Below are 14930 nucleotides of genomic sequence, written 5' to 3' on the forward strand. Positions count from 1 at the left end.
CACAATGTGCTCGGGACAAATCCTGCCCTCCTCGCCCTCCTGGCAGTCCCAGGGCTCGGCGGTGTCAGCCGGCGGCCCGGCAGCATTTGTCCTGCAGGGGGACTGGTGCCATCAGCACAGCCCCTGCCACCGAGCTACAGGGAACCTGCGGCACCGGCTGCGTGCAGATGTGCTGTGCTGTGGGTGGGGATGGGGCCGCATATGGATGTGGATGTGACACATCTCCCAGCAGCAGCTGTGGATGCGGTGACAGCAGCGGTGCCGCCCGTGTCACCATCCATCAGCTCGGCCCCGGAGTGACTGAGTGACATGGGATGGTGACAGTGGCTGCAGCAGAGTGGGAGGTGACGAGTGCAGTAGTTAAGGGTTAGAATTAACTGCTGTACAATGACATAGAATTGTGTACCGAAATCGTTGTGTTTGAATTAGCAGTTTCATAGCAGCGTGGTGCATCATTAACAGTCCCTCTGGTCCCTTGAATCCTTCCCTTTACAAGGAAGTTTTTCCCCCAGAGGGTGGTGACGCACTGTTCACAGGTTGCCCAAGGAGGCTGTGGATGCCCCATCCCTGCAGGCATTCAAGGCCAGGCTGGATGTGGCTCTGGGCAGCCTGGGCTGCTGGTTGCTGACCCTGCACACAGCAGGGGGTTGGAGCTGGGTGAGCACTGTGGGCCTTTGCAACCCAGGTCATTTTATGACACTGAATCTGTGACATAAAATCAGTTGTAAAGGGGGAGATGGGGCAGCAAGGGGGTGTCCCATGGGGCTCTGCTGTGCCCTCTCTATGAGACCAAAACCCAGGGGCTGTGGTTATGAATAGGCGTGGAATAGGGACATTGGGGTGGGATGGGGCTGCCAACGTGGGATGGAGAGCAGCAGAGGGCACGAATCCCCCACGCAGCTCCAGCTGCCAGCACTGCCCACCACCCTGATGGCAGCTTTGTCTCCTCCATGAACTCAGTTCCCACGGGCTGGAGCTGTTCTGGCATCTCCCATCTCACCGACGCCATCACCCTCTGCCGGGGGGTTGAGCCCATCCTCCTGTCAAGCCCGTGGGTGGGTCTTAGAGGTGAAAGTGAGGGTCCTTGCCGTGTCCCCACATACACAGGTACAGCCCTGGCAGCCCGTTAGGCCCCACCAGCACTGCCAGCACCGCCGGCCCGTGGCTGCACTGCGGTTTATGGGGTCCTGGGGGGGCACGCCGGGGAGCGCGTGCTCGAGCGCTCTCCGTGATTCACTCTGACTATAATGGGAGCTGCTGGTGAATATTTTATGGCTCCCACAGGGCAGATAGAACATATTGTGCATTTTACGCCACAAATCTCCGCCTAGAGACAGAGAGAGGCTTAAAAAGAACATCATCACCAGCGCTGCGCGGGGGGCGGAGGGGGCTGGACGGGGTTGGCACCGCTGCGGGGGGCACGGCTGGGGCGGGCGGCTCCTCGTCCTCGTCCTCGTCCCGTCTCCGTTTCCGTCGCCGTCCCCGTTGCGGTCGCTGCCGCTGCGCCGTGCGGTCGTTGCGGTTCTGCCCGCCCCGGGCTGGGCGCTGCTCTGCGGCGATGCGGCTCAGCAAAGTGCTTTGCCCGCGGCTCCGTCCTGCACGAGGGGCCGCTGCCCGCTCTGCCCGCTCCGGGACACTCCTCCCCCTCTTCAATAATGCAGCCCCTGCCCCGGACCGCCCGCCGGCACTGCCCGCAATAATGGATCGGGGACGAGTGATGCTCCTGGCTCAGCTCATCGCTGCCGGGAGCATCCCCGGCCAAGAGCAGCCGCCCCGCATCGCCCCGCACAGCCCCGGCCGTGAGCCGCACTGCGGGCTGGATGCTGCCTGCACCCCGACAGCCCGGCTGGGCTGGGAATGGCCAACACCGACAGTCTGAGCTGCGGGTGCGGAGCTCACGGAGTAGCCGGGAACCAGGTCCGAGCGCCGTTAATTGGGTAACGGACTGAACGCTGCACCTTTGCTGTCCCCGAAGTCCCCATTTGGGCAGCAAACTCCGCCCAAATTAAATGCAAACGGGGCTGCGGCGCTGGAGCTGGGACGTGGCTTCGGTGTGAGCCACAGTGGGGGCTGCTGGGGGGTGACGGGGACGCGTGGCGCTGTGGGTGCTGGCACTCAATGGGCCCCGTGGGCCGTTTTGGCCGCTTGGGCTCCCTGTCCTCTGCCCCAAGCTCAGGCACTGCCCGGCAGGCAGGAACTATTGGGGATGTTGCCAGCAGCTGCCTGCGCTGATGTGGCCTCGGTGGGACGACGGAGGCGGCTCAGGGAGTGGAGGCAGGAGGGAAGAGGACAAGGAAGCTGAGGGTGATGAGGACCGGTGAGTGCTGAGCACTGCTGGCTCCCTGTACAGCACAATATGGCACAAGAGCCCAATGCTGGGGACAGCCAGACCCTCAGGTGTGGGTCCCCTGGGATGTGGCTCTGCCGGCTCTGGGCACCTCCATGCTCTGGGGCAGCCCTCAGCCCTGTCATATGGCCATGCAGCGCTCATCTGTGACCCACATATTCCCAGACCCGCTCTGTCCCCATCGCTGACGGCTGCATGAGGCACCCCAGCATCCTCCCCCCGGAGAGCAGAGCAGCACCTTGAGGGTGGATGAGGCTGGATGGGGTCCTGATGGTGGCACATGGCCGGGTGGCTTCACAGCAGTGACATCCTGGAGCAGCACTGCCCCAGCTGCATTTGGGACCATGAACGGTGCCCTGGGAAGCACCGCAGCAAGGTTAGAGCCAGGGGAAACGCTGGCCGTGCTGGGAGGAGAGCCCTGGCCATGCCGAGCAGCTCCCAGAGCCTTCTGCCCATCTCGACGTGGGGATGTTCTGGGACGGGGCCGGCTGGCACGGCTGGGCTGCAGCCACCGCAACGCCCGGGCTGTCACGGGCTGGGCTATCGAATCTGAAAGCAATTAAAGCCATCATCAGTGCTAGCTCGGGGCTGGCTCCAGGCTGCGGGGAAGCTGCCACAACAGATCATGCGCTCGATGCTGCTGGCCCGAGGACCCGGCTCAGCCCGCTCCTGCTCCCACCCGCGCCGTGGGGCAGCACCCCACAAAACCTCGGTGCCACCCACAGCTCCTCACTGCCAGCACCAGCGGGTGCCCGGCCCCGGGACTGAGCCCATCAGGTCCCCATGGGTGTCCCAGTCCGTGGGGATGTCATGTTGTCACGGCCTTCCAAAGCCACACGAAGCTACTGCCAGTATTGGCTCCATCACTGCAGGGCTCGGCACGGTGAGGGGGTGGCTGTGGGGTGGGTGCCCCAGGGGTGTTGGGGAGGTGCAGGGTCCTCACTGCCCCCCAGCTGATGGGGGACACCCCGACAGCTCCTACCTGGGTTGGGGGCACCAAGGGGTGGTGGGGATGGAACCTTGACCCCATGGAGCCGGGGGCTCCCCCAGGGCAAACAAGGATGGGCTCCCCACCGGGTCCCCAACATCCACCACACCAGGTCTGTCCCCCCCACCCACCCACATCTCCTTCCTCCCCCCCCACACTAAACAGTTAAGCAGAAGTTTGCTGGTACGGAAGTTGAACATTGTCTTGAGGCACATTTTCTGTTTTTTCACTTGTGAAATATTTCTGTCAGAACCAGTTAATGTACAAATTAGCAGCGGTGGTCTCTCTTACGTCTTCTGACTCACTAATTTGACAGGGGGTGTTGCGGTGCCCAAGCTCGCTCTTGACAGGCAAATGGGAGGTCAGGGCCGGCGGCAGCAGGAGGGGACCCACAGATGGGGGAGGAACCGAACTGCAGCCAACAGCATCCCTGCTCTGCCCCCTGGGACGGATGGGGTTTGTCTCCCCAAAACCACATTTCATCCCCTAAGGATTTCTGTGCTGTGTAAGGGGTTGGGGATGGAGCCCTGGGCGAGGGGCTGTGCTGAGCCCTGGGGATGTGGCCCCACGTTGAGCAATGCTCAGGATCACGTCCTGCAATGTGTCCCCAGGCAAGAGGCAGGCACAACAGATGGGCACGGTGTCGTGCCCGAGAGGGCAGCAGCTTTGAGATCCGTGGGGGGATGTGAGCTGAAGCCACCGGCTCGTGCCACCCCCTGCCAGCAGCTGGGCAGAAATGTGGGGCAAAGGGGGCTGGGCCGGGCTGGATGTGGGCAGTGGGACCAGGGCAGCTCCAACCCCATCCTCAGAGCCTCGATCCAGCTTAGTAAGAGGTCAGGATCAGCACTGCTGGGTGCGAGTGCCCACAGCTCCAGGATCCTGGTGCTGCTCCCCGTTGTCTGCAGAACCCACATCCCAATTTTCCTGATGATCTCAAGCCCAACCAGCTTCACTATGGGTCACCCACTCTGGATGGCCACCCTAACGAGGTGGGCTGGGGCACAGAGAGGTTACACATCACCCAGCACCTGCAAAGTCCCTGCAGGGAACGAGCTGGCTCAGCAGGCACGCGGAGCACCTTGCTCACAACAAAGTTTTGGCTCCAGCTGCCAACTTCTAAACTTCATGCTTGCTTTTAGAGAGAGGATTTGCCCTGGGCAGATGAGTGGGAGGAAGCACCAGGTTCAGGCAGTGATGTTCCCCCTCAGCTGAATCCTTCTGGCTGCTGCACCATGGCACAGTGAGCAATGGAAAGCCCTTGGTGGCTGTGGACCCTGCACAGTACAGAGGCTCTGTGGGCTCTGTGTGGGTCTTGCAGAGACTTTTAGGGCCCCAGAAGATCTCAGTGCCCTGAAGACATGGAGCAAACCCACCTCCTTCACACAGATCTCCCCAAACCCAGCCCCTCCGCAAGGATGGCTGTATGGACCCAACCATGTGTCCTGGTGCACTGAGCATCCCAAGGTGCCATTACCTCTATGGCTGCAAATCCATCCGCCCCACTGCCAGCTCCAGGCACCCTTTTTGCAGACACATACCATGCGTTGTCCCACCAACGCCTTGCAGCCCCAGCGCTCCCTGCGCTCACATGGGGACACAGAGCGGAGATGGGGTGGGTGGCACCGGGTCCCCACCAGCTGCTTTGCACGGGGCTGTGGGAGCAGTGAGCGCAGCACCAACCTCAGCACTGCCTGGGAGGGAGCTGCAGTCAGAGGCGGTCGGGGCGAAGCAGCTCAGGCGGCACAAATCGACTGTGACAGCCCCAGAAAGGCTGAGCCCGGGGGGTGCGGAAAAATACAAGTTAGTTTCCTTTTCCTTACCATATGCTCCCCTTCAGCTGTGGGCGGCACGGTAATTACTGCCATCCACCATGCTGGTCTGGCTTGTCACACAGACTGCCTGCTGCTCCGCAGCCAGCGCTGAGCACGGCGCCGGGTCCCCACGCAGAGCCCTGCTGGGCTGCAGGGTGGGATTTGGGCCCACAGTCCTGGGCTGGGACCTGGCACTTGGGGGGGGGGCATTAACCCAAGGGCTGCAGAGCTGGGAGTGAGAGGTGCAGGCAGACAGCTCTGCTCCATGCAACACTTTCTGACACTATGGACATTGAAAGCAGGATGAGATCATGGTACCATCACTATTGTCCTCTCCTTGCAGACCAGCAGAACTCTGGCCATAGGAGGAGCATCCTGCCCTGCCTCAGTTTCCCCGTCCCATCAGATCAGTCCATGGCCCCAGCAGCTGGGTGGGATTTACTACAGCTGGAAGGTGCAACAGCTGAGAAACCATCCCAGCCTGGGCAGGATCCGCAGGGTGGGGAAGCTTTGGAGGCAGTGATGAGGAGGAGTGGATCCAGCATTCCATCCCTTGGATGTAAAGGCGAATTTAGGATCTGATAGGATCAGAGGGTCACAGCACGGCTTGTGTTGGAAGGGACCTCACAGCCCACCTGGGCTGGCTGCTCCCCCCCAGCTCAGCTGCCCAGGGTCCCCCACCCATTGCCATGGGCACCTCCATGGATGGGGCACCCACAGCACCGGTGCACTCTGCCACTGCCTGAGGCAGTATTTGGAAGGCAAACATCCCCACGTCCCAATCAAGGTCCTCGCCTTCCCTTCTGAACTCAGCACGGACAGCAGCCCTACAGCCCACCTCCTCCGCCCCGCACCGGCTGTATCAGTGCCCAGCTCCGTGCGGCCGCCCCAGTGAGTCACCCGTCTCCATCCCGTTGTGCAGTGAAGGACGCTCCACGCGGACCCAACGCTGATGCGATGTGACAGCCGCCCCGCACACCTCCGAGCTGGGGGGGCACCCAGCCGTGGGCACTGGGGGCTGGGGAATCCTTCATCAGCACCCGAGTGACCCCCGACGTCACGGGAAGGCGGTTTCATGGCTGTCAATCGCACGGAAAATCGAATGTTTGGCCCCAGAGCCCTCCTCTTCCTCCCCCCCCGGCCAGCTGTCCTATTTTGAAGGGCTCATTTTCTCAGCGCTAATGAAAGTGACAGCCGTGCAGGGCTGGTATTTGGGGTTATCAGTGAGAATATTAATGGCTGGAGCTCCGAGTTAACTCTTTGAGTCCAGCCAGAGGCCACGACAGGGCTGCATCGCTCAGCCAGGATGGAGATGGGAGGTCCCACCTCCAGGAGGGTTTCATCACCATTTCTCCTCCTGGAGGGAAGCTGCAGTGAGTGGTGGGTGCTGCAGTGAAGGAGGATGGGTGTCCCCTGGGTCACTCTGGGTGGGACCCTCTGGGGACACCCCCACAGCCCTGGGGTAGGTTGGTGCTGGGGGTGGCCTGGGGGTGGGAGAAGGGACAAGCACATCCCATAACTGGGAAGGCTGAGTGCATTCATGTTTGGCTGGAGATGCTCATGGGTTTGGACATGGAGTCCCCCGCGGCAGCTTTGGGAGCAGCTTTGGAACACCATTGGGAACAGCTTGTGCTGCTGTTGAGCAGCCTCATCTCAGAGCCTCTCCCATAGCACCCTGTATGGGGGCTGTTAGGTCACAGCCTGAACCAGAGGTTGAGCACCTGGTGAAGGGGCAGGACCAGCTCTGGGAGCACAGATGCAAGCAATTCTCCTGTGCCAATGGAATGGATGTGGATGGATCCTGGATCCACCCCTTCCCAACCTCATTTAAGGGCTGGCAGCCAAAAGGGAGGCACATCTACTTAGAGATCACCTCCTGTAGGAGTTTCCAGTGAGCCCTGATCCACATAAAGAGGTGAGCTATTCCTTCTTTATTGCTGAGACATGTCCTCTACCTTGGGTGATCCAAACCTGGTTAAGGGCAACTGCATCTGCTGCCTCCCATCCTTACACTCTTGTTGTTGGTCTCATTGGGAGTGAGCTTGAGGCAGTGGTCCCCTCACAGCACCCAGCCTGCAGAGGGAGTCACCCACAATGGTCCCTGCAGGGAAGCCACATCTCCAGCTGCATCTCAGCACAGGGCAATGGTGGCCACGATGGAGCCATGTGTCTGGGCAGCTGCACATCATCCTGCTGCCACACAGGCTGTCCCTGCAAAAGAAGGGAAAAGGGAGCTGTGTTGTCTCCATAGAATCATTACAGTTGGAAAAGACCTCTCAGATCACCAGGTCCAACCCCCCCCCCAGTACCCACTAACCATGTCCCCCTGTGCCACCCCTCCCTGGGCAGCCTGTGCCAATAGATCACTGCTCTTTCTGAGGAGTGATGCTTCCTAATATCCAACGTGAACCTCTCCTCCAGAGACAGCAGTTCCTCCGGACATCTGGGGCTGATGGAAACAGCCTGGAGAAGGCACAGATCACAGTGTTATTCAGGCAGGTACCCAAGCTCTGAGTGCTCTGCCCAGGTTCTGCCATCACTTGTGTGTGTGCAGGATCAGGAGTGATGCTGTGGAACACCTGCGTGACAAGCGGTGCCAAAGGGAGGGCTGTGTTTGCCAGAGGAGGAACAAGTTGCCACAGGTCTCCATCAGGACACGAGCTTTTTGGCAACGCCACACGTATTTGGGAGCTGGCTGCGCATCTCTGAAGCCCCCTATAATTGGCTGCATTTAAAGATGCCTCCTGAGCTGTCTTTGTCTCCTCGCAGCAAGCAGGACACACGTCCCTAAAATGACACTGGCTAATTAAGGCCATGGAAGCCCAAGAACTCTTCTGTGCCTTGTTTGTTATCCCAGAGCCTGAGGCAACACTGAGGCCAATAGGACCCTGACAGGCAGCTGGGGAAGCCGAGTAATGACAGGGCCACCAGGCCAGTCAGGGAGAAAGAGGCAAAAGAATACAGAAATCAGCAGCGACAATAACAACCAGCCCCTCTAACTCTGTGCATTGGAGAAGTGGGCTCAATGAACCGGAGAGCCTCAGCACTGCTCCTCACCTTGTTCCAGGAGGAGAGGTGGGCTTGGAGGGGCAGCCAGCCCATGGCAGGAGTGGGGCTGGGAGAGCCCTTCTGACCCAGCCTCTCTGTGTTTCTGTTTTTCCATGTTCTGTGATTCTATGAAAGACAAGGAGAAGTATCTGGGGGGGATGGAATTTGGGCTTTCTGAAAACATTTCTCCAATGATAGATACCTCGTGGCCAAGAGGTCCTGACTTGGACCCTGGATGAGCTGCAGGGACAGCCAGAACCATAAGACCAGAACTGTGCCATCCCTCTGTTGACTCCTCAAGCTGCACATTTCAGATTCCATTTGAACACAGGTTGGGTGTGATGTGGGTTGAGGTGGCACCTGGCTGGAACCAAGGCATCTGCTGGGCCTTCACCAGCACAAGTGGGCACTGTCTCACCATACCCACCCCACCAGCCCACATCTCCCTCTGTAGCATCCCCCGATGAGCACCAACACCCTGATGAAGGCAGTGCTGATGCTTTTCTTGTGCCATACCCTGGAACATCCCTACCCAGCACACTGAGCTCATAGAATGTCCTGCTTTGCAAAGGCCCACAGTGCTCATCCAGTTCCAACCCCTGCTGTGTGCAGGGTCACCAACCAGCAGCCCAGGCTGCCCAGAGCCACATCCAGCCTGGCCTTGAATGCCTGCAGGGATGGGGCATCCACAGCCTCCTTGGGCAACCTGTTCCAGCTCATCCTGCCTGCAGCTGGGTTGGCCCCTTGGAGGTGATGCACAGCACAGACCATGAGGGATGTGAGCACAGCTGGTGACCTCGGGGTGCAGCCATACTGTGGGGCTGCTGCAGCAGGCAGGAGGAAGTGGGTGCAAAGCAGCGCTCTCAGTGTGAGCAGACAGCAAAGGGTGCACGGTGCAGTTGTGGCTCTGCGTGTCAGCGCCGATCCAGGAGATGCTCTGGGGACAGACAGCCGTGCGGAGCTGTGGCTCTCCAAGGGACCAGGTGACAACTCTGCTTTTCTCCCTCCGGTGACTTACGATTCTGTGAGCAGCTGAAGCCTGGAGTTTACGTTATGTGACAGGACATAAATGTCCTATGGGCAAAGATCTAGGAAATCACACAAATAGCAATTTACTAATTTCCTGCTGCATGTAGAGATGCCGAAGGCCTCAGGGTCTGGGGATGGGACACGGAGCTTTTCTCTTTTGGGGCAATTAGATTCAACCCGCTCTTTCTAATGGTGGAAATCCTTCCTCGCCTGAAGGCTTTTTGTGTCCTATAGGAACAGGGCTGGGGTCTCCGTGCTGCTCAGCTCTGTGCCTCACCAAACCCATCTCAATATCTCAGAAATTACTGCGTACGAGGGTGGGCAGTGATAGGACAAGGGGGAATGGTTTGAAATTGAGATGGGGAGGTTGTGTTGGATCTTAGGAGGAAATTTTTCCCCCAGAGGGTGGTGACGCACTGTTCACAGGTTGCCCAAGGAGGCTGTGGATGCCCCATCCCTGCAGCCATTCAAGGCCAGGCTGGATGTGGCTCTGGGCAGCCTGGGCTGCTGGTTGGTGACCCTGCACACAGCAGGGGGTTGGAGCTGGATGAGTGTTGTGGGCCTTTTCAATCCAGGCCATTCTATGACAACATGGCTTTGTTCCTACAGAAGGATAATTCATGGGGCAGCACTGTGAGTCCCAGTGCTGCTGAGCAGAGCCGCCCTGTTGGGGGGCATAGATGTGGTCCAGGGGAGGTTGGGCAGGTCCTTAGGGAGATTCAGGGATGATGTAAGAGGTTTAAGGGGGTCCTTGAGACTCACTGTCCAAAACAAAGCAGACTGTTTGGATCAGAAGCAAAGAGAAACAGCAAGGGACACCTTCAAGATTTTGCCCCAAAGACTTCAAGGAGTCCAGCTTTCAAGGAAAGACTTGGGCTGCATAGCCCTGAGCTCAGCAACTCCCTGCCAAGCAAGTGCCCCCTCAACAAAACCCGAGCCCGTTGCACCATCCCGGTCCATTCTCCCCAGCTGACTTTTTGTGCAGCTCTGCAGACATTGGGGACACCAACTGGGGGACACCTCCTCCCCCCCCACCCATCCTTCAACCATTCCTGTCGTACCTCCTCCACACCTCTCTGGTCCCAATGCTCTGCCCACAGTGGGGATCCTCCCCCAACCCCCCACCCCTCCACCTTACAGCAGCAGAATCCCAGCACAGCCCCTGTCCCCGCACCCCCAGTGTTACGGGTGCTGCCATCACCCCGGCTGTGCTGATGGGCCCTGACAGCGCTGCTCGTTTTCTCACCGCCGGCCGCCCGCCCGGGGGAGCAGCGCTGCACAAAGCAGATGTTCCCCATCACATCGTGTCGCGCCTCGCGCAGCCGGCAGCGGGTGTGTTGGATGCAGCTGCAACACGGGATGGGTGCAGACAGAGCGGAGATGTGGGGATGTGTCCCTTCTAAACGGTGCCCTCAGCTGGGGCGGATGGATGGATGGATGGATGGATGGATGGATGGGTGGATGGGTGGATGGATGGATGGATGGATGGATGGATGGATGGATGGATGGATGGATGGATGGGTGGATGGATGGATGGATGGATGGATGAGTGGAGGGATGGATGGGTGGATGAGTGGGTGGATGGATGGATGGATGGATGGATGGATGGGTGGGTGGGTGGATGGATGGATGGATGGATGGATGGATGGATGGATGGATGGATGGATGGATGGATGGATGGATGGGTGGGTGGGTGGATGGATGGATGGATGGATGGATGGATGGATGGATGGATGGATGGATGGATGTGCTGCATCCCCACGCCCCCTGGTCCCAGCACATCCCGATGCACGCAGCATCTCTATGGCCTCGCAGTGCAGGAAGGCCGATGCTCTGCACACCTTATCCATTTTTAAAGAGCGTGCTTCATAAATACTTTGTAAAGCACCTTCCAGCAGCACTCTCGTTTGATTGTTTTGTTCTTCCTCGGCTGCTTGGGAGCGATGCCCACTCCCTGTGCTGCCAGGGCTGCAGCTCTCATAGCAGAGCTCTGCTTTGAAGCTGGTGCTGCTCTGCCTGCAGTGCTCGAGCTGAGCTCCATGCTCTGCCACACAGAAAAGACACCGAGAAGCAGAGAGAAGATGGACAGAGCCCAGGGTGCAGCGAGGCTGAACCCGCTGCTCCTCCACATCCCTGCAGCACCGTCCCTCTGACAGGTTACAAGCCAGCTGCCCTTTGCTCCACTGCGCTGTGGTTATCCCCATGGTCCTTTTAAAAAGTGAAGACATTCCAGGCAGCGCCTCCTATTGAGATGACTGCTTGCCTGGTAGATGTTCCCAAGCCAGGATTTGGCTTGTGCAATGTGTCCCTCTTTTCAGAAGCAGTTTATCACCTGGTGCCAGCTCAGGCAGCTTCCCGAGCAGCTTCCCATAGCGCTATTCCCATCAACAGCCAAACCTTCCACCCTCTCCAAATATGTGTCAGGTTAACCAAAGGAGGTCTGTTCTCCCCAGCTCGGCTGGCTCAGTCTCACCTTCAGCTCCTCACTGCCCAGCTCTGGCCCTGCCAGGTTCTGGTGCTGGATCAGCTGCTCCCTCTCCCAGCTCTGCTTACTGCCTGTCCCTGGTCCAGCTCTAATGGAGCTCCAGAGATTCACCTGGCTGCCATGAAGGCACGAGGCTGAAGTCCCTCATCTCCCCAAATGCTTGGTTTCATTTCAGTCACACAGGGTAAAATGGTCAAAACTGCAGAAGTGTGAACAGGTTTGGTGAAGCTTTTTGTCTCAGTCAGAGGGAAAGACCCAAAGATCATTGATTTTTCAGCTGTGAAAGCCTCATTTCCACAACCCCTGCTCCAAACCCCCCCGGTCCTTCCCCTCCACAGCCTCCAGAGGACTTTCCCAGAAGTGAAAGCTTCGGCTGCAGAGCCTTTTTGTTGCAGGTTTCTCCCTGCCTCGGTGTTAATGGCTCTTGAAGGCAGCCCGAGCCCATAAGGCAGCGTGGAGAAACCTGTGCATCAAGTGGACACCCTCGCCCCTGGGCAGTGCATGTGGGGCAGCTCTGCAGCTGTCACTGCGAGGCAGCACAAGGTGACACTGCTGTGGGTGGCAGCCAGGTGAGCTGGGCAGGATGGGGCTGCTGCTGGATGGGGCTCTGCTGCTGTGCTTCTGCTTTGGGGTCTGGGGTTTGGGATGGAGAGGCTGCAGCTCTGTGCTGGTCAACCTCCGAAGATCAGATGACCAACAAGAAGATTGTTGGTCATCTGTAAGGGGATAGAAATGATGGAAACGATGGAAATGAGCACTTAGAAGGGGTCCTCTGTGTGTGGGTCTGGGATCGACCCTATGAAGGGCACTTGGTGAGGAAGGGAGTTGAGGCCCCAGACTGGGGCTGCATGCACAGCTGGGAAGAGTGCAACACCCATTACCTGAAAATGAAATGGGGATATGGGGGAAAAAAAAGAAAAAGAGGGGGAAGAAGAGAAAGAAGAAAAGGAAAAAAAAGGGGGAAAGGAAAAATAAAAGGAAAAGAAAATGAAAAAAAGAAAGAAAAAAGATGGAAAAGGAAAAGCAAGAGAGAGGGAGCAGGAGAGTGAGGCTGGTCCATCCTGGCCAAGCAAATGGCCAAGGCACCAAGCACAGAACAAAGCTCAGCCCTGGGAGAGCTTTCAGGAGAAAGGAAGAGTGAGCAGCTAAAAGAGCTGCCAAGAGCCGTGTTATTTATATGCCAGTCACGTGTCCCTGTGAAACTCTGCCAGCAAAAGACCTGTGGCAACCAGGACATCTGTGAAGGGTTTAACAGAAGATTCTGGGCAGAAAGAAATTGCTTTGGATCTCCTCCCCAGCCTCATCTTTGGATGCTGTGATGCCAGGACAGCACAGCCAGGTGGATGTGGGTGCATGCAGAGCAGCTGCTGCTCCTTCACTGCTGCAAGGCTCCAGGGCCTCAACCTGAAGGACAACACCAACCCAGCAGCCCCTCTCCATGACTGTATGGGCACATCACAGCCACGCAGCTGGTGAGTTTTCCATCATCAAGTCCAACCATACATAGCACCATGGTTACGTTAACTGGTTTGGTGCTGAAAAATGGCGTATAAAAGCACAACTGATGGGAGGCTCTTACTCAAATCCATCAGGTTCTTACTCCGGCGTTTCAATTGAAATGCCATTAGCTGCACTTTCAGCCCCTTGGATGACTTTGTGCAAAGCACTGAGATCATCGATCCTCTGCGGTGCTCTGGCCGTGAGCAGGACCTGCCAAGCTGAAATGTCACCGCTGCGCTTTGGGGGCTTTCTCATCAGTGCCACGCTGCTAAGGGAGATGTCCTGCTCGTTCTGAGCGGTGCCAGGGATTTCATGCCTCCTTAGTTGGAAAGTTTGCCTTGAAACTCCGGTGAATTCAGAGGGAAAATGATCTCATCGGGCTGGAAGTTTGGAAGGGCTGTTTGATGAACGCTTGACAGCACTCAGAGAACAGGACACCTCCCCACTGTGTTGGAGAAGTTTGTCCCAATTCTGGGAGTTGGAAGTTCTGGGATGGGAAATGGGTGTTTTCACGTGTCTTGTGGCCTGGTGTGTGGGGAAGTTTTCTCTCCACAGTGGGAACATAGAGCCAGAAATCCCAAGATTGGAAACAAAACTGCTCCCATGTACCCAGCCATGACCAGCAGCAGCCCAGGGAGCGCTGCTTAGTGAAGCCTGCAGCCCACAGCTGAGACCAGCATGGAGAATTAACTCCTGTGAAAGATGAATAGCTTGATCACTACGCACCCTTTTCTGATTCTATCCTCCCACCCCACCAGATAGGGCTGAAAGGTCTTCTACCGCCTTCTAAACAGCCCTAATGGTGCTATACCTAGTTCTGGTGTGTATGGGAACTGCTGAGTCCCGGCCTGAACCACTGATGAAGCACCTGGGGAAAGGACCTGCTCAGCCCTCAGATTACCCTCAGGTGAAGACATTTCAGCTGTGATCAGAAGGGGTGGAGCCCGGCTGCACCTCTGTTAGCCCCCATTTAAGGGCTCACTGCCTCTCTGGTTGGAGATCCTTCCCTTCTGCAGGTTTCCCCTGCAAACCTGGCATCTTCTCATACTGGTGAGCAATCTTCTTCCCTTCTTTTATAGCACCTTTCTGTTGTGTGGGTCCTTCTGTTATCACACCCCTGCTGTAACACCTTTCCCTTTGTACCCAGCTGTCCAATTGCTACACGGTCCAATAATGAGGATTGGCCTTTCAACTGCAGGACAACTTGTGTTGCTGGTTTTCAAGGTTAGGATGCTGGAAGAGCTCTGGCTGGTGCCCTGGATTCCTGAGTTTCACATCCATAACGTCCCTGGGATCTTTCTGGTACTTTGTCTTAGTAGGTAGCTCACCAAAGCTGGAACAACAATCCCAAGGTTGGGATCTCAATAAGGGTCACTGGGAAAACATCAGAAATGCACACAAACAAGCTGGGTTGAGCTTCCCTGAACCTGAGTGGTTTGTAGGCACCAAATTTCTTACATCCCAAGAAATGCTTTTTTAAGGAAGACTGAACTGGATGAGTGGAGAGAGTAAAGGAAAGCCATGACTTCCTTCTGTTAGCTGTACTGTTTCTGTCCCACAGGAGCTATAAAGCAGCAGCAATCCCTGTGCCTGCGATTACCCAAATTCACTCAGGACGAAGAATTTGTTGTGACAGGATGGACAGGAGGAGGAGAGGAAAGAGGGAGATGAGACGCACAGAAGGAGAAGAGGGAACAGCTGTGCTGTCTCACCGTGTCCTCC

This window comes from Coturnix japonica, chromosome 13 (genome assembly GCF_054131305.1).
Source record: "Coturnix japonica strain WE chromosome 13, WE-NBRP24, whole genome shotgun sequence".
NCBI classification, from domain to species: domain Eukaryota; kingdom Metazoa; phylum Chordata; class Aves; order Galliformes; family Phasianidae; genus Coturnix; species Coturnix japonica.